The sequence below is a fragment of the Cyrtonyx montezumae genome, unplaced genomic scaffold (genome assembly GCF_038088225.1).
Source record: "Cyrtonyx montezumae isolate F1298 unplaced genomic scaffold, pur_monq_1.0 scaffold_16, whole genome shotgun sequence".
Lineage (NCBI taxonomy): Eukaryota > Metazoa > Chordata > Aves > Galliformes > Odontophoridae > Cyrtonyx > Cyrtonyx montezumae.
Window position 1 is genome coordinate 2231532 of NW_027071892.1, and position 25228 is coordinate 2256759.

The window sequence follows — 25228 nt, forward strand, 5'->3', positions numbered from 1 at the left end:
TCACAAAGTGTATTGCTTTGTTAGCAGTACTTCAGATCCCCCTGGACTTCTGCTACTTCTTTTACTGCATCACCAATTATTTCTGATGTATTATTAATTATAGGTGATCTATACTTGTACCGCTTCCATGGCTTGTTTCTGGCAACTCATTTAAACAAGAAGCTCCTGTAAATAGTGGCTTTTCTTCCTCTGTAGTGAGCTGCCAGCTCTGTAGTGTAAGATGACTCTTATTTTAATTGTTATGAAATTGCTGGAGTGTGCATGCGTGCTCCTGGCAGAAGCAGGATACGCTTAGACACTTCTGAACAATGAATGGGAGAGAATGTGGGTAATGTGCAAGAGACACTAAATTCAATATTATCTGATTTTTGCCTTATGCAAAAGAAAACATATCCTTTGGTACTGAGTTAAGATAGTTAGAGAGAGCCAATTTTATTTCCTTAGAGGGGTCGTTATTCTTTCATAAAGTCTGTGAAAGTATGGAAATTAGTTCTTCTAGAGCAGGGAGTGTAGCTGGAATAGTATTCTTACCTCGGTGCTTATCTCCTCTTTTTTGGTGTTATTTTGTGAGGTGTGCTATTCACCTGAGATACTGTGTCCACTGACATCAGAAGCATATCACCAATGCAGCTTCCAGTGATTTCACTTTCCCTTGTTTGTGATGCCTGTGTGATAATGTGATTATGTTGGGAATGATCCTACGGTAGCAGTATTTTGTATTATGAAAGAAGAGGGTGGAGGAAAAACAGAAGTTGCAGTATTTGCTTATCTGCTTTCCTGTTACAAAGCCTTCCAGAAATCCTGATGTGAGCTTCTCTGACTGCAAATGTGGGTGGATGGTTTTGTTTGGGTTTTGGCCAGCTCTGGTGGAAACCTTCCTTCATGGAGCTGATAAGCAAAAATCAACTTTTTTTCATTAACACAACGGAACAGTAAAAGCTAGCCTCTTCCAGGCTGGGATTGGTACCTGAAGATGAAGCTGTATTTCCTTACTTCTGCTAACATCTCCCACATGATTCTTTTTTATTATTATTTTTTTAACAGTCCTATCAAACTGGCAATTAAGATGCTAAGAAACTGAACACAGCAGTTGCTGACGGTTGCAAATAAAAATAATTAAGAATTTCTCACAGAATGATTTCCTTGTCTTGCAATCTGCATATTTTTATGCCTCTTGAAACTCTGTTACAAGGACATAATGACAATATGGCTTTTTATGTTGTTCATCTTAGAGACTACATCTCCTAATCGAGACCCCAGTTGCAGTCACGTGTCAGCTCGGATAACACCGGCAGTTTAATAAAGAGAGTTCAGCCTTTCCTCGCTGCTGGGTGAAGTCACCTCTACACTGTGTGTTACAGCCTACACCTGTCCTGCCCTACCACAGGTGCACCTCAGGTAGTGACTGAGGTGCAGTTGAGACTGAAACCCTTGGATTCCTTTCTGTCACTGGAGAGAGGCAAACACCCCCAGAGTGTGACTCAGTCTCAATCTGCTAATTTTCCGGAGGTGTCTGCTTATCTGCATTTACTGCTGAGGGTGTGCAAAGTGACTGTTCTCCTAAATTAGGTATTTTGCTCAGACGCTTAATGTTGGAAGAATGAATCCATATTTAAGTCCTCAACATACAAAGACTAAGCTGGGCTTCTTGTTGCCATTATCCAAAGTATTTAAGGCCAAGCTTTAGTGTGCCTAACTCTGATTTCAGTATGGAGAAAGCAAGCATTTACATCTTTACTTTAGCATGGATGTGGTTTGACACCAGTAATAGTAACAACCACAAAAGTGTGCAAGGTTGAGAAGAGAGCTCTTAATTACCAAACCGGGGTAGAGATGCAGTAATCTTGAGTAGGGGCAGATTTCTTTACAGTTCTCTTTCCTCTGTTTTCTACTTTCCCCATCAGTTGTTTTCTTGACCATACAAGTTATTTGTATTCATTTCTCATCTTTAGAATGCAGACCAAGGGGCTTTGTCTTGATATGTTTCTGAAGTGACTATACACAGTGGTTATCAAAGAATTAATCATTTGACTCCATCAGCAGAAAGACCCCTCTGCTGACTTTCAGCAGATGTGTCATGGCTGCTACTGTATGCCAACAAATTCATTTGAGGCTGAATGAAATACATAATGTTATCTGGAGGAGCTAGTTTGCAATGCTGTTGCTTTTGTTTGATCATTACAGTGTTAGTTAAAATGACTCTCGTTACCCCAGGACTGCTTGATTGCTGGCTGGGTACTGCAAATTCAGGAGAATTAGAGCTGCTTAAGCATAGTGGATAAACTCTGGTGATTCAGCAGATATTCTGCCTTTGTTCTTTCTGCAGTACCCACACAAGAAAACCTACTTTTCCTACTTTGCCCATGGAGAGACAATCTATTTTATTTCTTTTAACCACATCCAAATGACGTCTCTGGAGGCATCTTGGAGAGAGATGGGATACAAAAAAAAAAAAAAGACCCATTGCTAGTTATAACCCATTCTCTGACATATTTTATGAAATCAAGGACTGATATAGTCAGATGACTTCACTCCTGTTTTTTCAGTCTCAGCTTTATATTCTCTGAATGGCGGTGAGAAGGGTTGAAAATCATTGTTTAAATACTTAGGAAGAAGAAATATGGCATTGATGCTATGGATAAGAAATATGGATCCTGATGCTATCTACTGTGTTTAAGACCTTCACGTTGATTCTTGACCTTCAGTGAGAATGATGATTTTGATTTCTGCTTCCATCAAAACTCTGACCTTGGAGAGGGATAGGTAGTTGGTCCCACTTCAGCTTCTGGCTTAGTGTATGATTTAGCTTTAGTGAGCAGATTATTCTGAAGTAGGGCAGGGAAGCTCCCTGATCTGGCTGAAAACAAACTTGCACTTTGGGTTTATTTTCAGCTAAGCATTGGTCACTTACTTTCCATGTGAGCCTGCAGGCTCCTCCACTGCTGCAGAAGGGCAGCTCTGCTCTTGCATCAGCACTGTGGTCTTAATCTGTTTAGACCAAGTGAAAAATCACAAATGTAGGCGTCTGAAGTGGGAATGCTGACTCTTTAAATAGCCACCAGGCACAAGGATCCCTTTCAAAGCTTTTCCAGTGTGACTATCTTCAGCAGCAATCTATTAATAGACCACTAATTTAGAGAAGTAGAGAAGTACCAGTGGCAATTAACATTGTGTAGTGGCACCCTTTCAAGGATAGAAGTGCTTATTCCCACAGCGATTATGTTATTGCTTAGCACAGCTTTTGCTAGTATGTTTGCTCATGCAGCATTACACTTAATTGGGGGCTGCAAAATTCCTATCAAGTGAGGAGTTCTAAAAAAGGTTCAAAGCTTTATTAATTTTGTATATATTTTTAAGTGGTTTGATTGTCAGCTGTTCCACAGTAAAACTGCGTGGGGAAGGAAGCCTGGCTGCTGTATAACACAGGAAAACAGTCCCCTGCTCCTTCTCAGGGAACTGGGGATCTTGCAAAGCCTTCTGGAAGAGCCATCCACACACACAGCATGCCCAGCCTGTGCAGAGCTGATGTTACAGTGTTCCTTGTGCTGTTCCCCCAAATACTCACCAGTTTCACATGCACCTTGGTCCTCACTCTGTCCACATTTGTTTTACTCCGGATGAAGTTGTGCAGATATGGAGACAAGGAGAGTTGCAAGCTCTGCTACTAATGTGATGACTCTTTGTACTTTGCTGCCAGAGTGGGCATAGCTCCCTCCAGTCTCCCTTGCCTCTGTTGCTTAGTGCTTTCTATGTAGTAACTTGGGCAAAGGAGGGCTTCCAGCTTGCTTGTGCAAGCTGCCTCAGGGATAAGCAGCTTTTGAGGCACAGTTCCAAGCTTGATACAGTTCAAGCTTTTCAGCTTCTGTGCTTGTCTGTCCTCTGATGAAATGGCAACTGTAGGGAAAAATCCATTAGAGTCAGTCTTGTAATTGTCAGCACAGGCTCCTTCCTTCAGCCCAGCTCTTCTGCTGTGAGGGATGGAGAGCAAGCAGTCCTGGAGCTGACTGGCAGGCCAGATCCGGATTACAATGTGCTGTGGACTTTGCAGGCCAGATTAGAGTACGTGGAAGGATCAGTGTGGCTCATGGGCTGTGTTTTTGACGTTCTTGTCATAGAAAAGTATTAGGAGTTGTAAGAAGGACTAATGTGAGCTTATATTTTACAAGTGGTGCTGTAGCTGCTTTGTTAGGAGAAGTAGAATTTGAAATAGATATATTTTTCTCTGTTTTCTTTTTCTGCTGTTGCAGCAAATGCTCATTACATCTCCTGCATGCACACGTTCCCCCAGTACAGCCTTGCCATTACTCTCATCTCCTCTGCTCCAGTTTTTAAAGCAACTGAACAAGACAATACAAATCCTTCAAATCCTGCTTATATTACAAACAGTACCAATGAGTCTTGGTCAAAAAGGAAAGCTAATGGGATAATTTAAAACTAAAGAGACCTGGTTAACAACAAATGCATTTCACTTAACAGATGAATGATGGAGGGTGAAGTATCTGCATAATATAGTACTCACCTATAAAATATTTTCCACACAGATATCTCAATATAACTTGAAAATAGATGTGATGATGTTCTACAGCCAAATAAAACCAGAAGACAAACCTTAATCAACTTCCAAAGGACACGTGGAAACTGGTGGAAGAGCTCTGGGGCTAGATGTCAGATGTTTATATTAGGCATCTTCCACCACTGGTGAAAGTGTCTGGAGCTGATTTATAAATCATGTCCCCTTTGCAGTAAGCAGAGCTGTCGCGTTTTGTACAGTATGTTATAGGACCATAACAGGCATGATTTGAGGACACAGAAGATGTAAGGAGCAGTTTGCTGCTCTGCCCATGAAATCTCTGTGTTTCATCAGGTGACACTCGTGCTTAGACACCTACGCTCACCCCTGAGATCAGTTTTGGGCAATTTCCTATAAGGTAGGAGAACGCTTTGATACCTGAAGTTGGCTTTTCCAACCTTAATGCTTCTGAGATTCCATAGGAGAAGGAATAAATATGTGGTGTATGTGTATACATACATCTGATACAGACTCTAATAGAGTCAGTAGTAAGTCTCTGATTTCAGTGTAGTTTAGATATTGTTGTTGCCATAGTGCCCAGTCATTTTCTACTTGCAGACTTTGTTTGCTTATTTAATTTATACAAAATAATTTATTTACAAGGCGAAGATTGAGCTTTGAGAGAATAGGATGGAGTAGTTCATAGAAGAATGTTCACTGAAGCATAGCATCACTGACAGGTTCAGAATTTGTTTTCCAAGTTTTTATTTGATAGAGCCGGGTATGAAACTGCTCAAACTGCCAGAAGCTTGAAGAATCACAGCCCTTCAGCAGGGACACAGCAGTCAAATTATTTTCTTTTCAACAACCTACTTTTATATGTTTGTCATTGAAGACTTTAGTCTTTGCTTTTGGTATGCTCTCATGAATTAGCAGCCATGGACATGTATAGAATCTTTTTGGTCTTATAAATATACACTAAATCTTGTCAGGCTCATAATCTGTTTGCACCAAAAATAGCTTTTATCATCACAGAATACAATTCAAACTAAATGAGCATGATATTAATATCTTCTTTGTGTGATAATCTTAGCTAGCATTTTCTGGAGCAAAGTGATTGGGACACTACTTTACTGTGATGCTTTTAATGATTTAAAGGAGTAAGTTGGGAAAAACATAATTTTTGTAGATCAGATTAAATGCCTAAGATACCTATTTGAGAAACAAAGGTTTTTAAACTGGAATCCTAGAGATTTTCATATTCAGAGTATAGTACAGTAAATTCATCACAGTGAGTTTTGTTGATAGAGCAAGGTAGATCTTCTATTTCTGTTTTAATTTCCCTACTGAGAGTGTCCATTAAGGAGGCAATATTGGGTACGGCCGCATGGATGGGCAGCATGACCTTATTTAGTTCCCTATAATCCACTGTCATTCTCCATGTTCCCTCCGGCTTCCGTACTGGCCATATGGGGGAATTATATGGGCTGTGTGCAGGTCTTATAATACCTACTTTCTCTAATTCCTGCACTGTCTTTGATATTTCTTCTTGCCCCCCCGGGAGTCTGTACTGTCTTACATTAGTAATCCGGCGTGGTTTTGGCAAACAAAGGGGCTCATGTTTCCAATGGCCCCTCAATATTGTCCGTATTGCCCGGATACTAATGTACCTCTGCCGTAGTCTGAACTCTCCCACAGTTGTCTGGAGAGCCAGACCCCATAGAATGTCTTTGCCCAGGATATATTCTGGAATTGAGGCAATCGACACTTTATACTCCCGGGGTGGGAGACGCCCAACCCCCAGTTTCAACCACGTCTGGGTGACTGGAATAGTCTGTCCCCCAAACCCACCAATCTTCACTCTATTACCCTTAAATTTCGTTGGGTCTCCATATATAATTGATGTTTCTGTGCCGGTATCCACTAGAGCCATCACCTTCTGCATATTTGTCTAAACCAGAATATTGTCAGTCACATCTGGAGGCCCTATGGGGACCAGTGTTTTTCATTAATCCATGAACTTTGCCAGATCCAAATCTTTTGGCACAGGTGGCTCAGGCACTGTAGCCCACGACACCTGCGGATGTTTTTTCCTTCTGTTTGGTATTATAAAGTCAGCCAGATTCCAGGTTGTTGTCGGTGTTTCTTGTATAATTCATACTCCCAATTTTCTGGGAGCACTCTGAAATTTTTTATCATTTTTAAGCTTTTTCCACAGCTGTAACAAAACACGGTTGGGTTGCCCATCAATTTTGGTAAATGCAACCCCAGCCCATATGAGGTCATTGAACATGGTCCTCTGGGATACCATACAGGGCCTGATCGGGGTATCCGTGGAGCAGGCTTTTTAGTTTTAATGGGAAGGCCTCAGCGTCTTCCACTACACGAACATTGCGCCTGGTTCTTATGCGCTCTGTTTCTCCTAAATCTGCCACCAACTGGGCTGCCTGCTGTATGATGGCTTCTGAGGCCACCAATGGATTTAATATGGAAACTAATGTCCTGTAAAGGTGGGAGGGGGCCTGCTGCAGTATGAGATCTCGCATGCCCGCTGTAGATTTCTCTGTATCGGGGCTTACAAAAGCATCTGCGTACATAGCCTCCCTCATACCTAGTTCTTGGATGTGTGTCTGGAGGTCCTCCATAGAGGACCACAAACCGGTATTGAGAGGAATATCAGTTTTGTTAGGCGGCATGCTGCCATCAACCAATCTATAATAGAATGGTTTTCATCATTGTAGTGGACGGCTGCATATAACCTTTGTTTCAAGGCCGGATTTATTGTTATGGACGCTTATTTTGACATTTCTGTCCCATTCACTAAGACACTTTCAGCTCCTGCATCCCATAACCTTAGGAGCCATGATGGTATGCTTTCCCTTGGTTTTTGATGAAACCGCTGTACTAGGTCCATCAACTCATTAGCTGTATATGGACGAGCTGTCACATGGAGGCAGGTTTCAGCAGGGGGCCATTGGTCAGGAGGCACCCCTGCTGGTCTATCTTGTACCTTTTTTGTGTTTTGAGTTACAATAGGCCAAATCTCAAATGGATCCATCATAGATGGAGTTTCGAGATCTGCCTCAGATCTTTTTTTCTGCAATGTCTAAGTCTGTCTCCTCTGATTTTTGGATGTCCTCTACCGATATACTCCGTATTTGTCTTGTGGGGACATTTAGGCCAGGCTTTTTGGTTGTTAATGTACCCAGCTGTTGCTCAAGTTTCTCAATACGCTCTCTTAATAATTAGTTTTCAGTTTCCATGTTAATATTAGCAGCATCTAATTTAAGTATGGCCATTACTAGAGGCCAGGCCACTGCAGAGGCGGCTAGCTGCCGCTCCTTGGTAACGAGTATGTCCTTATCTAATCCTAGAAAGTAGTCAGTCAAATAAGGTGGGGAGGGAGAGGCAGTCCCTGGAACCCACAGGGGTCCCCATTTCTCAATAATGGATGCCAACCCATAGTAGGGTGACCCCATAAACCCTGGAATTAGAGCAGGGATTGTTTGGTCTAGGGGGGTAATGTTCTCCCCCCTGGCCCATTTAAGCATATTCCAAATAAAGGACATGTTGGGTAAGTATGAGTTATTATCACTAGGACTGGCTGGCTTGCTGAGTATGGGGTAAATAGCTCCCAAGGATGGTACTCCACAAAGAAATAGTATAGATGGTGGTATATTTTGAGTAGCTCTATATAGATAGGATACAAATAATACAAAAGGGAGAATGGCTCACCTTCAGGATGACAAGGCTTGCAGGGGACTCCACATGGGAGGGATCTCCAAGAAGAGATCCTTCCCTGGTGGTGGTCAGCCCTTAAATGGGGTCTGGGAGAGGTGGAGCCAGGCTCCACCCCTTCCAATCACACAGGTATATCACCTCCACCTGTGCCCCCATGGCTGACTCGGTGCTCACCTCAGGTGACCAATCAGTGGTTCAGGCCGTGATTCAGCAGTTCCCAAACAAGGAGTAAGTTGGGAAAAAGGTAATTTTTTTAGATCAGATTAAATGCCTAAGATACCTATTTGAGAAACATAAAGATTTTTAAACTGGAATCCTAGAGATTTGCATTTTCAGAGTATAGTACAGTAAATTCATCACAGTGAGTTTTGTTGACAGAGCAAGGTAGATCTTCTATTTACGTGCAATTGGCTTGCTTATGCCCTCTAAATATGAAAGACCAAACGTTTGCTGTCTTGACTGATGGAGTAATATCAGGACTTACAGACAACTCAGTGTACACTAGACATCTATTCACTGTGAAATCAAGGCTATAATACTTTTCAGTATTATATTATTATTATATTATATTTTCAGATTGAGTGAGGAGAAAGGAAAATCCATGATGTATGATTTTCCTGAAATACAATTCTGGCAGGGTACAGTGGCCTTGAGGTTGATGCCCTCAGGACACGTCTGAAATGTGCACAGCTACTTGGCAGACTTACTGAGGTTGTAGCTTATCTATACCCCCACTTAGTAAACAAGGAGATTAACAAAGCATAATGTTGAACACAAGATCAAAAAGGAGCCAAGTGTTCAGTAACTCCTCTGAGCTTCTCAAAGCATAAATTTTGTTGCCATTGCAACTGTATAGAAGAATGAGGGAACTTCACAAGCAGTTAAAAATCTTGTACACTGTTATAAATGTATAATTACTGAAAGGATCGATTTCTACTGCATTGTGTTTATACAGCAGCCTGCATGGAAGAGTATGGAATAAAAAGCCCTGGAAAACTGTCTGTAAAACTTGTTCTTGGAAAGCCAAGTGTATTTATTGTTTGTGCAGTGTTTCTGAAGACCGACATGCTTAGAGTTCAGCCATCCAAACGTTCTGCAGATCCCTCAGATTTCCTACTCAGAATACGTGCAGTGTCCTTTTGAACACTGCAGCCCATGTGCCTATCCCTGCAACTCCCCCCACTAAGGTTGGGTGGAAGCTGAACTGAAAGTAGACCATTACTACAAATGTGCTCACCCAAAATCCTATTGGATTGTAGGATCAATTTACCATTCCATCAGTTTTAGTTTGGATTGTATTAACCAGAAACAAATGACTCTTGTAATTTCCTAAACTTATCTCACTCATTCTAGTGTAACACATGAATTATGGAATTTAATACTATCAAGAGGAATTGTGAAAGGCGATGCATAGACTCAAATGTTCTGTACTTTTTGTCTCAGTGACTCCATCCCCTCTAAGCATCAGAATAAATGCTGTAGAGAAGGGAGTTATTAATGCTTTTCATGAAGTAAGTGGCATTCAAGGGCCACCCAAAATAAAATCTGAATGCCTCAGAAGAACTTTTCCTTATGTACATTATGCTAATGAAGTTATTTTACTTGCTACCGAGGAACATTCTTGTTCTCTTTACACTATTGAGCACCTTGTGTAGCTCAAATATCATAATCACAGACAGCAAGAAAATGAAATTACTGGAGATGCGTAGTGCTACTGACACAGGCTCCCATGTGAGCTTGCGCGTGTCCTCCAAAGACCACTAGCTCCTGTAACATGTTTAGTAATAAGGCATGAAGGGAAGATGCTATTTTACTTCTCCTGCTGCAAGGTGTTCATGGAGTTGCATGCTTATGAAATCTTTCAAGTTAGTGCAGTAACCAACAGGTTTGAAGTTATGCAAAGGTTCCCGTGCTCTCCAGGCTCCTGCATTGGTCTCGCTCACTGACAGGCTCAGTGTCCCAGTGATTTCTTCTAGGAAATCGTGGGGTGTTTTGAGAGCCCTGACACTACTTGGTTTTGTGCTGACCCAACAGAAGTTGATAACCGGGACCTGATGGATGCTGATAGACAGGAGCTGGCAGGTGGGACGTTTGGTCTGAGTGGGCTTCAGTGCTATGAGGACTGTGTGGAACAATGGATTTTAGCCAGCTCTCAGCAGTATAGAACAGGGATAATCTGCTGCAGGGAGAAGAGAGATGGAAATGGAGAACTCTGAAGCAGTAGGTGTGAGGAGTGTGTCACAGACACCAAGGTTCATAGGCAATGGAAAAAGTAGGAGCAGGAAAGGTGAAAGAACTGTTGAAGAGAGAAAGTTTAATGTGCAAGAGCTGAATTGGTGCAGCTGGGGCCTTCTGTGCTACTGCACAGATTTGTTGGATGTGCATGGCTAGGCTGTAAAAGGAGAAGATGTGGGGAGAAGCAGGACTGGAGCTGTGAGCAGTGGGAGCACGTGCTGGCTGCGTGGAGATGAGTGCCTGGAGAGGTGATATGGGCCAGGCACCCTGCAGAGCTGTGGTAGGGAATGAGGAAACAGAAAGGGACTTATCAAGGAGACTGTAGGAGCAATTGACAGGGTAAGAGAAGAAGGATGCAGAACATTAAAATCACCGTGTTAATGCCACCATGTTTTAAAACAATTCAAAGGGCCAGAATGTTGAAAAGCCAAAGGAAACATTTCTCACCCTCTTAGATTTGGGGGAAGGATACAATAGGAAACACAGCAGGAAGACATCTCCATGGAATGACATCATTTACAAAACACTTCTACATTCTTCTCTGTGTACTGCCTATCTCCAGGGGACTGGTATCTGCCACCTTGTTTCCAGCAGCAGCAAGGAAGAGGCTTTAACTGGATGTTTAAATAGTGTTTTAACTGAGAACAGAATCACCTACACACTTCTGAGAAAGTGATGTTTTATTTTATTCTTCAGCTCTTAGAGTGTATTCCATATTATCCCATTGTCTTGGCAAACTGAGCTCTGGAAGGCCTCAAGGAGATGAGAACTAAATACTGTCAAAGCTCACAGTCTAAGTCTTTCCTAATTTTGAGCTCATTTTGCAGCCAGGGATACTCATGTCCACATTGCAGGATTTTACTGGCGAGCTGGTGTTGTACCACTGCTGCAATATTACTCGTTTGTGTTCTGTTATGTACACTATATATATGAAAAAGATTGTTAGACAAAATTTCTCAGGAGTAAGATTTTCTTAGGTAGTAAGTCTGCTTGATCTTCTGTTATCACAAGTACATTCTGTTATCACCTGTGCATTGCACATTGAGCTGTATGAAGCCATTGCCTTGTGAATGCCCACGACTTCCTGAAATGTGCTTATTTGTGTCTTCACTTTACTTTGAATAGGCTTTTTCTCACTTTTATTTTCATTCTCGCTTCATTTTCAAGTGACCTTGTGGTGGAAGAGTGTTAGCTTAGTTCCCTTCAAGCATTATCCTGTAGCCCCTTTTCAATAGTTTTCATGCTCGTGTCCCATGAACGCTACTGTCAGGACACAGAATATAACAAAGCCTGGAAGAAATCAAATATCAACTCTTGTGAGTATGTCTGCACTACTCAAGGTTACCTAAGCAAGTAAATGGCATAGATAATTTTCTGCCATCTTGTACAGTTTGGTTTCCTTTCCTTGTGTTCTTTTAATCCCACACTACATATGTTCCTGCTTCTGATGCATTATACTATCAACCTCAGTCCTCCTGCGTTAGTTTCATTAGACGTTACTCCACAGGGCTGCTTTTTCAAATTGCTGGCAGATAGAGAAAAGAAGTGGAAAAAAAAAGTCATTTTTTTTCTTAACATTGAACTTCTGTTGATCTAAATCACCTTCAAGAGATCATATGTACAGCATGATGCTCCTGAGGGCAGTGTGCTGGCCATGCTCTTTGTAGGTCAGTGTAGGTGCTTTGTGGGGAGGAAAGAAGGTGAGTTATCTTCTATACTGATCCCTTTTCACAGTCTGTGATGGAGATAGGATTTTTCAATTGCTGCCCTTTCTGTAATTGTAAAAGACAGCTCAGGTATGAGGTTCTTTTCTATAGAAAGAGAAAATAACCTCTGGTTTTTGTAATGCAGACAGTGTCTTACAGTTTCTTCTGACCTTTACTCTTGGGAGTGAAGTAGTATAGGGAGTACGAGAAGTCATGGCTTTTCCTCTTATTTTCTTTATGACAGATAAAATAGTCGGTGGCTGTTTGCCCTATCAGACTGATGCTAAGGGGCTGACTGATGAGCATATTTCTTACCCAGATTAGCCTGAATCTACTACTAGTAGTTCCATGTTGAAGCTCTCTGCTCTACAGTAGCTGCTTCAAATGATCCATATCATAGAATAGATGATCTTCAAGTTTTCCTCGAAATTCAGTTTGGACAGCAGGGTAGTCTTTCTTCAAGTGAAAACATATAAATTAGGTCTGTACTACTGTGGGAAAAAAAAAAAATTAAAGGTCTTTCACTGGAGAGGTTAGAAAAATGTCTATAGGGAATGTCTAGGTGCATCTGATTTTAGTTTGGGAAGGTCCTAGTCAAGAATAGAGGCACCTCCAAAACACGTCATTGTGAGTTTGTATTCTGTACTTTACTTTTTTATGTCTATCAAAACCTGTAAGTCCTACTGAAAGCTGCTAAAATATAAACCTGACAGTTTCCTGTGAGCCGCGTGCCACACGGGTCTCCAGAGGGGTGGAAAAAGTCTCTGAAAACCTTCCGCTGATGGATGGATCTATAGCCAATGTACAAACATAGTATGAAAGCCTGGAAATGTTTGCCACCAAGTGAGATCCAGGTGACTGGTGTGAAATTGTAACTGCAGCCTGCTCTGAACATGTTGAAGGGCACTGAAAGCAAGTGGAAATGTTAAAGACACTTGAAGCAGATGAGCAGTGAAGAGTAGTAAAAAGATTTCCATACTCTGATTTTTATTTTTTTTTTATACTGGAGAGTTTAAATCTTGAGTGCTTTTGTAAACTCCGTAAGAATTATGGAATGGATCAATTTTTCTCAAGTTCCTTTATTTATTTTAGATTTGGATTTTGATCGCATTATGTGTAAAAGATTATCCTGGATGAAATGACACTAGAGAGAAGAAGAGCGTAAAGGAAATTACATTTTGGTTTTATGTTTCAAATATGCTAAAATGAAATAGTTTGATGGGTCCTAGCTTTTGTTAGTTTAGGTATTCGGTTCTAATGAGAAACTTGATGATGACAATAAAAAAGACCATGACCAGTTCTTTAGAAAAGACACAGGCCATAAAAGGACAAAAAACTGTTAGTGAGTCAAATTAGAAAATGAATAATTTATAGTGAACAGCAATACCAAGGATACCCTGCTGCTGTTTATTGAATATAGATGACTCGTTCTCTGCCAAAACAGACAAACTTAATGAGGCTAGACTGAAGTTAAATGTGGAGGGCTCAGGTTATGCAGGAGAACTGTCTTTTTTGATGAAAAGTGAAATTTATAGTAGGCAAATCCAAAACAATGCAGATTGGGAAGAAAAATTTTTAAAAGGTTTTTATACAGGGAAATGTTCAAAATTATTGCAGACCTTAACAAAATGTGTCATACTGTTGTGGACCGGTAGGATATGTTTGCTGAATAAACAACAGAAGTAAAAGGGAACAAAAATCCGACAGAAGGGAGGAGGCTGTGTTAGACATGGGAGTGGGGAGTAGAAAATGGCTAAATTATGGTTGTAAATGAACAACTCTGTATGTTTAAAAAACACATCTGTGGTGTTAACAGAAGCATATAATAAAAAAATAAAATATGATTTCATTCAAATGAATTCAATCTCTGTTTAAGAGACAGAGAAAGTCAGCGTCACTAACTCGAACTACCATGGGATTTTGAGAAGGACTGGCTTTTACTGGAAAAGCTCTTATTTCTTGTGTGCTAATTAGATATATACATTTAGGAGATGGTTGTTTGCTGTTGACTTCACTTGAATCTGCCAAATCAGAGTTCAGATCTTTTTTGTTTTTTGCTGTTCTTTAAATCAGTATCTGTATGAGTGCTGCTCTTTCAGATTGTTTTTTTTTCCTGTTGCTGCTTTGTGTTTGCTTTTGCCTTTTTAATTTCCTTGTTATGCTCACTTACTGTACAGAACAGAGTTGTTTTTTTTGTAGTGCTCTTTGCTGGCTATGATTTGAAATACAGTATTGGGCTGTATGAATTCCTGCTTTCATTCAGAACGGCAGATCAGATACTTTTGTTGATGTATTTAGGCTGGCTATAAGCCAGTTTTGTATTGGATGAAATGTAATTCCTTTTAGCTGCTCAGCACTGTTACTGGGACCTCTAGAACATTAAGTCCAGTAAAGAGATTTTGGATACGTGCAGATCTTCTACTTGATAACTTCTCAAATTCTCACTGTTTTAAATATATATTTTTCTACTGTTTACTGTCTTGGTTTTTTTTCTTTTTTTTTCAGTTGGAACATTAATTTACCAAGTCTTCTGTTGCTGGGAGCTGAACCAGACACTGTCTGCTCCATTGGCTCAGTGTGTGATCTGAGTAGCATTTTGCTGCCTTAGCCCTAGGAGTAGTTAAAAGTGAATGATATGAGTGTAAAAAGATGAGGCATTTGTAAGGTGAGACTTTATTCTGATTAGTAGTATATATGTTCTGTTCACTGAGATTTTCAGGGAAATTATGATTTTACTGAAGTTCTACTCCAGTGTTATTTGATTGTATGTGGTATACTTAAGTACTTCTGTACCACACTATAAATTTGAGTCTAAAGATTATCAAAAGCTCAAAGGGTAGAGCTCTTTAGCTGCAGATTTTGCCAGCTTTCCAAGAAGCAGTAGTTAGAGACCAAGCAAATTTGTTAAATCGCTCATAAAACAATCTCTGCTTTGGCTCCCCATGGCTTCCTCTGGGAATAGTCCTTCCTAGTTGTCTTTAAATATTCCTGGGGTCATATGAGGGCAAATATTCAGTAGCATATGTCTTATGCCAGAGCCATAGATACACTGTGATTCGACATGAACCTAGTGAACCCTAGACTGTGTAATCAGCACAAGTGGCACTTTGTGGTTTCATAACAGCCTATGAGTGCTGAAGGGGCTGCAGCCCCTCCATGCAAAGCAGGTGGCAGAGGCAATGCTCAGTCCTGCTCACTTGTCCCAAACAATCAACTTATGTATGCAACAGCCCTGATGCTCCAGCTAAAGTTCCTGCATTAATTATGTCTGCCCAAACCTGCAAGCTTTTAGAGCAGTTTTGAACATGAATTTTGCAGGTTTGCTAGTCAGACAGGGGTTGGTTTTTTCTAGGGTACCCAACTTGCAATTAATTTAAGCTGCCAGACGCTGATCATTATCAAAACTCTTACTAAATATATGGATTTGGTATAATGGAGTGAATTATATTTATATGTACCAATATGGCTACACTTTAAGACATTTGCTGTGTTGGAGACTTTTTACCTAACCCTCTCAAGCAGGATGTCATTTAAATATATCCTTACTGAGGAATATAAGAACCATAATTTTCCAGTATGTCTCCACTGTTTTCCTTTACAAATTAAACGATGAATTATATGCATTTAAAACCAATATTTGATCTACTATCCTATCATCAGCCACTCCCCATAACGCATTGCAGACCCTTCACAGCCCTGTTGCCCTTCTCTGGACACGTTCCAGGCTCTCAATGTGTTTCTTGTAACAGCAGGCCCAAAACAGTACTCAATGTGTGGCCTCACCAATGCTGAGTACAGAGGAACAATCAACTTCCTGCTCCCACAGGCCACAATATTTTTGACGCCAGCTAGGATGGCTGTGGCTCTCTTGGCCACCTGGGCAAGAGCTGGCTCATGTTCAGTCTGCTGGTGAGTAATACCATCAGAACTTTTTCCTCCATGCAGCTTTCCAGCTACTCTTCCCCAAGATTGTTGAGCTGTCTTGGGTTGTAGTGACTGAAGTGCAACATCCATAGGTTCATAGGTTCATAAGGTTGGAAAGGACCTACAAGATCATCTAGTCCAACCATAAACATCCAGCACTTGATCTTGTTGAATCTCATACAGTTGGCCTCAGCTCATCAATCCAGCCCATCCACTGTTTAGGTATTATGAACAGCTAATGATAGTGTATTTGGGGCTATGACAGAGCTGTACAATATTAAAAAAAAAAGATTATTAGTAACATGTTGCAAATTATATGGTAGAACATAATGTCTCGTGCAGCAGTGTTTTAATGTGCTTAGAGAATGGTTCAGGTCCTTGTTTTCTTCTTCAGAACGAAGCGAAACACAGAATCCAGGAAATCTGAACATAGAACTTGTAGAGAGGTGAAACAGACCTGGATGTACTCAAGTCCACGCTGGCAAGTACTTCTCTGGAAGTTAAATGTAATTGTGTGGAGCCTCTGGACGTCTATGTCTGTTTTTCCTCACATTTCATTCTATCTGTGTATATCTTTCAGCATTCAGAAATAACCGTGGCTGAGTTTTTGTATTAGTAGTCACTTGAAGGCACAGTTATCCAAGCTGCAATATGTGAGCTGAAGTTTAATTGTAGTGCATCCTTTTGTTAGGTATTACTGATGTAGTAGGAAGTGTAGCTTTTATCCACCAAGAATTGATTAGAGTGAAGAAGTAACATGTAGTCTGTCAATATGGAAAAATGAATGAATGTCTCTTTGATATGAGTCTTGATGGACAATTTCACTGCTGGTTTAATCTCTGTCTGGTTTCTGTTTAATCTCTTTTATTGGCTCAGCTAGCGTCTGAGCAGAATTTAAAACATGCTCATTACTTAAACACATAAATATTTGAATATTTTGGTGTTTTAATCTTATCTTTCATAGGGACTTTGTTTTTAAAAGTATCTTCTGAAATCAGCCACAGCAGACTTCCTGATTACTCAAAACATAATTTCTTAGCAAAGTAAATTATAATAGATCTTTAAACTGAACTGGAAAGAGTTGCTTTTAATAGAAACTTCCTATCTCAAGTCTTCTTCAGAGCAGTCTTGGAAGATAAAATCTGGAAAATGAGCCAGTCTGGAGCAGCATCAGGAAATGACTGCCCAGGGACCTGTAGACTGAATAACAATGATGTCTATTATAAAACACCTAACTAAAAAGGGGCCCCAGTAAAGCCCTCACACACATGGTACTTCTCTATGTATGTCCCAGTGTGCTGAGTGAGATCTTCATGCAGAGTAAGCATTTATCTCTTTTTTTTTTTTAGGAGGGTGATGTCATTATCAGGCCCATTGCTTTCAGAAAGGCCAGCCCTTACAAACTGGCTCATGGAGTTTATGCTGTAGGGGGTTACTTCTGAGGCAAAATTGAGCAATAGCTCTTTTCATCTTGGATGGCTTCTCTTTGTTTTCATCCCTCACTCCCAATATAGATCAGATTCTTTAAAGCGGATGCTTGACTTCCAAAAATGCTCAGTCCTCCCCTCTCCTGCTGAGGGAAGCAGTTACTATGGATTCTCTGCACAAGAACAGATGTATTCCAGCACGCTGGGTACTAACCGTGCTGTTCGCTGTGCACTTCAGGTTTTTTCAGGTCCAGAATATAACTGGCCATGGATAGCCTGGGTAGGGCTGCCCTGTCTTTGGATTCCTCCTGTTTCTCTTTTGCCTGCCAGTATAAAGGACATTGGTGACAAACAATAGCAGTGGTCTGAGTTCTCTTCATACTTCTAGGCACTGAAATCTTCTTCCCAGTATATAAAAAAGATCACTGATATGTGTTTGTAAATAGAGAAAGGGGCTGGTGGGAGTCTAAGGCAATAAGCAGCAAAAGGGAAGGTGCTTTCAGTGGTTATGCCATCTACTTAACATTGTATTGCAGCCTGTTAGGGAAAGTGAATGTCAGATTGTAAACTGGAGTTGGCAGAAACTGCTTCTCAAACTTCAGGGAAATCTGAGTGTGGATCTAAGTGCTGTAGTTTCAACTTCCTTCTATATGCAATGTTAGCCAGTGAATCATTAAAACATTTTGACATTCTGCCCATGCAATCTTATTCACTTGAGCTCATTTCTAGCACTTGATTCTATGCTCTGGTGTATTAAACCTGAAAAGAATGTTGGGGGAGTGGGAATAGATTCTGGATCATTTCCTCCACCACTAACTTCTATGGAGGCTCCAAATAGAAATGGAACATACATTGCAGAAGCTCATGAAATGTCAGTCCTGTAGTGCTGTCATTCATGAGAAACTCAGAGATGTTATGGTAGTCATGTTTCTAAAACATGTTCATACAGCAGTTCATACCCAGGTACTGCATCAAAATAAATGTATGATGTTTTAAAGAAAGAGACCACTCTAGATAGAGAACATGTACAGATATAATTCATCATATGCATTTTATTTGCATTTTAATCCTTGTGGATGCTTTGTATCAGAATTGATTGGAAAGACTGATTTCTTCTTTATTAACAAACTGAAGTATTTTTGCAGAACAAGGGGTAATAAAAAAAATCTTCAAGCTTCAATGCATCAAATACTTCAAAATTGTAAAATATTTTACTATTTCAGTTTTTTTTTGTCATTTTTGGTTCTTTCAATTTTAATGTGTAAGAACAGTGACAATCACAATCAAGGGCTGTTTTCAAAAACATTTTTACAGCTTTACCAAAGGTCAGAACTTGGTCTTTCACAGAATGGTACTCATATTCACAAGTTTATTTCCTGTAAATTAATTTTATCTTTTATGATAGACATCACTTTAAGTGTTACAAAGCATTGTAATTTCATTTTAACACTTTTCCAATGAAGTTGATTTCAAGTCACCTTTATTTACTGACTGGTCTTGTCTTTGCTTGCTGTGTATTTGTTTTACAGAAAGTGCTGCTGGCATTTACTGTGACCTCTTAACTATTACATTCACCAGTTAGCAGGCTGAGTTGTTATAACCTGAAGTTAATAATACTTGATTGAAGTGGTACAAGTTAAAAATAGATCTTTTTGTCTAGGGGACAAGACCTGAAAACAATAAAGTAAAATGCCTTGAACACTTATTAGAATGCAGAATTAAAATTAATTCTGAGATTTGTGAATAAAGCAACTGTAGCTATTAATTTTCTCTCTCTTAAGAGACGATAACTATATAAGTAAATCTCTAAAGGTTCTTTGAAATTGTTGCCCACAGTCATTTCCAGGCTCTCCTTCCTTGAGGTCTCAGCAGAGTTCTGTCCTACTTAAGAGAGGTCCAAGCTCTTTGCAGCAGGATGATTTCCAACTTTTGCCCTTAGGAATCTACGTTTTATTTTGCTGGAAATATGCTATGGGAACAAGAGCCAAAGCAGTTGTGACACATATTCATTAGTAAAGACTTTGATAAGTCATCTCTGAATTTCCAAATGTGTTGCTGCTGTGAGCAACTTTATTTGTGAGAATGAATTCAAAGCCAGCAACCAACGGCTTAGACAATTTCAGCTGAGGTTCAGCCTCACGAATTTGAGAACACCCCATTTACCAACTGGTTCGTTTTACTCCAATGTTTTCTAAACACAGCCTTAGAGAGCACGAAGGAGCAGGAGAGGAAAGGGAGTTCTTGTTCTGCTTAAAATATTTTTAATTATCATTAAGAATGTCAGAAAAATTCAGATGTACAGATTCACTCTGTTTTCTCCTGATTTAGTGGTCCCTTTTTTCCAAAAGAACAATTTGAAGTCAACTTCAATAAAGTAACCTCAAATCTGCATACGAAATGTTCCTTGCTAGGCCTTGTGTTTAGCTTCTGTGGCAAAGTGCTATGTAAGCTGGCAAGGCTGGATGCTTGAAGCCATAGTTATGTAGAGTTTAGTGTGTAACAGAGTTGCTAGAGATACCAAGTGGATTTTATTTTGCCTTAAATTGCTGAGCTACCTATGCCACTTTAGCCTGTTGTAGGTGCTAGAGCTGTCTGTTCCAAAATCAGCCTGTGATTGTCTGCAATCTGTTGCTGCCACCATTGCAGTGCCCATGACAGACTTGAAAGCTACTGCTTGTGTTCTTCATTCTGGAGCATGAAACTCCAAAAGAGTGCAAAACTCTGTTGTGCAACTGAAGAAGTGGCTAAATGTTTATGTAGGGTAGGCATAAAAATATCACTGTGCTATTTGTTATATCTATCTGTCATACTCTGAAAACACTGAGATATTTCCATAGCTGGGATGTGACCAAGATTTCTTTTTACCCTTACAGAGGCAATAAATGCATGCAGCTTCACTTTTGGTACCCTTGCTTGCTGATCTGGCCATTATCAAGGCATCTGTCATCCATGAGCTCTGAAGCTGCATTGTGGAGATAAGTATCACTACCTGCAGTGTTACAGATCAGAAAACTGAAATAGAAATGTAAAATGAATCACTCCATATCTACTTTTCTCATGGTGCTATCATTTATAAAGCTCAGCACTGGTCTGCACAAGTTTATCTTTTTGACTCTAGAGTTTTTCTGTCTTTCTTTGACAGAATGTATCCTCTGACGGAGCCCTATTGGATTTGCACAGTGGGGAGGTAAATGAGTGTGCAAGTACAGATGTGTAGCTCATCATAATGACATGGCAGTAGTACGCTGAGTTCAGCTCACCCTGGAAGATGGTCTCATCCTTAAGATTTATCACTGGCACAGACATGATTGCTGATCTCACTGCAGATTTCTTCTGTTTTTAAGCTAATACTTTTCTTAAAGGCACAAAATGTGTTCCAGTGTTTTCTGTTAGAATTGTAATTGCGAATACTTTCTGGGTTGTCTTTTTTGTTTGTTTGTTTTTAAGACCCAGTGGATTTTTTTTCCACAGACATTTCTGAAACCATTTGACTCTGGGAGGCCATTCCAGCACAGCTAGTTTTCTCAAAAGCTTGTTCTTAGTCACTTTGAAAAAACAGCTTTTCAGTATCTCAGTGCCAAGAGTTGATGCCCAGTTGATGCCTCATCCCTGTAGGAGGGTTAGAACTAGGTGATCTTCAAGCTCCCTTTCAACCCAAGCCATTCTGTGACTCTATGATCTTGTACAATTGCAAATATTCCTGTAGAATGCTTGATTCTCTGCTGTCTTCAAACTTGGATTTTATCAAAGCCAGTTGAAAAATTGAAGTTAAGTCCCTGTTACAGATAAAAGTGAAGAACATAAGGTTTTTAAAAAGGACATATGGATACAAATGTACATATTTAAACAAACATGTTCCAATCAGATCAGGTTTTTCTTTCCTTTCTCTTGTGATCAAAATGTGATAAGACACAGAGGATAGTGAAGTCCCTACAGGGCCAGTTCTGAGTCATGCAAAAGATGCTAGGGAAATTTCCAGTGATTTGTCTGAGTCTCAGACCAGATCTTTGCTGTCAGGAAAACATCAGTGAACAATATGGACTCGCTTCATCTATGTGTAAAACTCCTGTATATAAAGACACAGAAAATTTTCAATTTCAATTCTATTTTCAATGTGTTCTTCTTCCACTAAATGACTTATTATAACCAATGCAGTACAACCTTAACAAAATACAAGAAGCGTACGACCAGGATAGTGAGGTTCTAGGGATGAGAGCATGAACAGAGATGTTTGTCATGGAAATGAATATTGATTTTTATGCTTTCTATTTTTTTTCTGATCCAGTTCTCAGAGAGTAAATAGCAAATTCTCTCCGTTTTAATGGGAACAGTGCTAGTCACATTATACACCAGTTTCTGAGAACTTCTCAGTGTGTAGGGAAATAATTCGGTTACTAACTACCTTAGAGTCTCTAGAGTTACAGCAGCTATGTAAGATGAGAATCTGTTCCTGCAGTGTCTGTCTTTAACAACAAATATTCAGACAATTCAAGATTTTAGCACTGGAATGACCGAATCTCAAAGATGACTAGTGCTCTGATTGCATCTGTCTTTTGTGGTGTTCATTTGCTGCTTGTTTGTGGAGAAGGGATCATTTTTATACCTTAAGAATAGCTAGCTCCCTGAGAAACCTTCTAATGATGCCACAAGCGCATTGCAATACCCAGTTAATGGCAGTTTTGTATTGATAATGGACTTCTATTAATCACGAGGAGCATTAAAAAGAAAACATCTTCTTATCTGTATGTTCAGATGCTTTCTAATTGCTCGTGTGTTTTAAATAGCTTTGCAATTCCTTGTACCGCATTATTCAAATTTCCTAGTGTCTCATACAAAAGTAATTGAAATGCAGCCAAAAAATTTGCAAACCAATACGGGGGATACTTCCTACTGCACATTTTTTTTATCTTGTTAATAAAGGATAAGAATATGAACGTGTACATTGCAACATCCTCACTTTTATTTTCTACTTTCAAATGTAGGTTTTTTTCATCAGTAAGAGGTTGTAGATGTACCAACTTCTGAGTAACAGCAGAACTGGGGGGAAAAATACAGAGCATTAAAATAACAAGAAAAAATGAGTGTCTGCTGGTGAAGCAGTCTGTGTTAGGAAACTATCATTCAAATTCCAGTGAGAGTCAAGGGCTTCCCAGATCTCACATTCTCAGCACAGACTGTAGGGTTCACTGTTTCCTGTACTGTGCAGTCCTGGGGATGTTCCACAGCTACTGACAGCTATCTCTGAAGTGTTGGAAGATTTCAAGGAAAATAATGTTATAAGAAATGTAAAGTCCTAACTGCAAGTGCAATACTTCTGCATAAATATGGCCTAAAATAGTTTTCTCCCACTCACATTGTTCAACGTAATATTTAAAGTAAGATATCCATCATTCTCTTGTGGAAGAAGAGCATGAATGGAAAGAAAAGAGCATATGATAGATGCCATATGTTCTCTTTTTCTCTCCCCCTTGCTCTCCTCTCTCCTTAAAAAAAAAAAAAAAATATATATATATATATAAATTGGTAACTGTGATTTCCTACCAGGTCCATTTTAGGGAACACAGTGAGGGCTGTGGGAGGCTGGTGGGCTGCCTGAGGGGCTTGGGATGAAATCTCACTTCTGTGCTAGATAATCACAACTCTTCTTTGGCTGTTTAGTCAAGAGACAGCAAAGGCTTTCAAGGATCAACAACGGATTCATGGTTAAGCAAAAGCAAGAAAAGATGAGTTTCCTGCAGGAGGATATTTGCAATGTGAATCTCTCCATCCAGTGCTTATAGAGAAGATAAATTTGTAAGATTTCAGGCTCTCAATAGGTCATCCAGTCTTTCTCCTCCTCCATACAGAATAACTGCTCTAGTCCTGACAGTTGTTTGTCTAGCCAGTATTCAAAGATCACCATCGATGGAGATCATTCTGCCTCTAGGCACTCTTTCTTCCATATCCCTTTTCATGACAGATTTTTCTTTGTATGTGTCTTGAATATTTTGTGTAACTACTACTTGACCTATTCACTGAAGACATCAAAAGAAAAAGATTCTTTTCTTCCTTCTTTCACAAGTCAGCACACGTGATGTTTCGTTTTCTTTCATGTCTTGCATTTTTTTATGCATTATGTGCACCAGTAAGAGCAGTAATGGGAGCTCAGATCTTCAGACATGAGAACAGTGCCTGAATCTACCCTACCATCAAATGTCAGCTGCAGACACTAAAAAACCTGAAAGTTAGAACTTCAGTCTGGAGTTTAGATGGTGAATTTTGGCTGGGGTTCACTGTGCTAAAAATCCATGTTGATGTAGAGAGAGTAGCTGTAACAAGCTGGGCTGATAGGCTGCTAGCCAGGCTCTTGGAAGCACTGGAAGAAACTGTTACGTGTGTTGGGTACTACACAACAGAGCCAGAGACAAAATGCATCACAACATTAATGCCCAGGATTACCAGACGCTCAGGCAGCTTGCCTGGGAGCCAGGCATCTCCCACAATGCCAAGAAATGCCTGGTGGCTGTGGCATACAGATGTATTCTGTGAGCTACAAAGAAATAGCATCAAGGCCTTCCAAACTTCAGAACATCAGAAAATGTTACAAAACACTCTTGAGAAGTAATCTTGGCATCTTAGGACAGCAACCATGATGCTGGACACTCGGTCCCCATTCCAGCTTTTGCCACTTAAGAATGAATGCAAAATACAGAAGCATATTGTGTGCTGTCACAACTCATCTGAGAAACAGATGTTTCTTTTGGGGGAATTATTCATGCTAACGATCACACTTCAAAGTAAACAACAATTGTCATTTGTTGCCTGTTTAAAAAAAAAAAAAAAAGGAAAAAGCTGGAAATCAAACTAATGAGAATATTTCCTCAAGGGAGCAGACAACAGGAAAATGATCCTTTTGCAAAACTTCTAATAAATAAATGGATCGCTCCAAATGTATTGCCTCTATTTCTGTGGAAATTAAAAGGGATACAAAGAGCCCAGCTGCAAAACACTGTTTTTTCAACATAGTCGTCATCAATAGCTGTGTATTTTTGCAAACAATGAACAAGAGTTTGCATGCTGGGCACAAAAAAATCTGCATGAGCAGATGTGACCCATTATTTTGCAGCTGTTAAAATGGTATCTGTGTTAGGAAAATGTTGCTCACACAGTCCAGCTTTCATCAGTCTGAAAAGCTGGAAGTCAGAAGGCACCAATCCAGACTATATGGTGGATGTGGTAGGACTGTCTGGTCAAGATTGGCAATGTGCTTTGTGGTCTTCAAAGTTGTAAAGGGCATGGTGATATTGCAGTGTGAGAGCAAGGTTGTCTTTTCCTCTGGCCTCACTCTGGAGTTTTGAGCCTTCAGTTTAGTGGGCGTTGTGATATAGCAGTCAGGGTCTACAGACTGAGTTAGCTTTGTCAGTCCAGTTCTGAATGTAATGTGTCAATTTACACAGGCCAAGAAGTCTGCAAAGAGAGTAAAATGCAGTAGGTTTTCTGGTGGGCCGCTGCTTTACAGCCTCCTAGCTAAGACTTCAGTAAAACAATGTGAGTTCGCAAAAACCAAAAGTAGTTGCATTTCAGCTTACTACATAGTTTATCCCACAGGCCTGTTCGTAACTATGTAGGGTTAAGTATAGGGTGCTGAGGGAGCTGGCTGAGGTGATTTCCAAGCTGCTTTCTACCATCTATCGGCATTCCTGGTT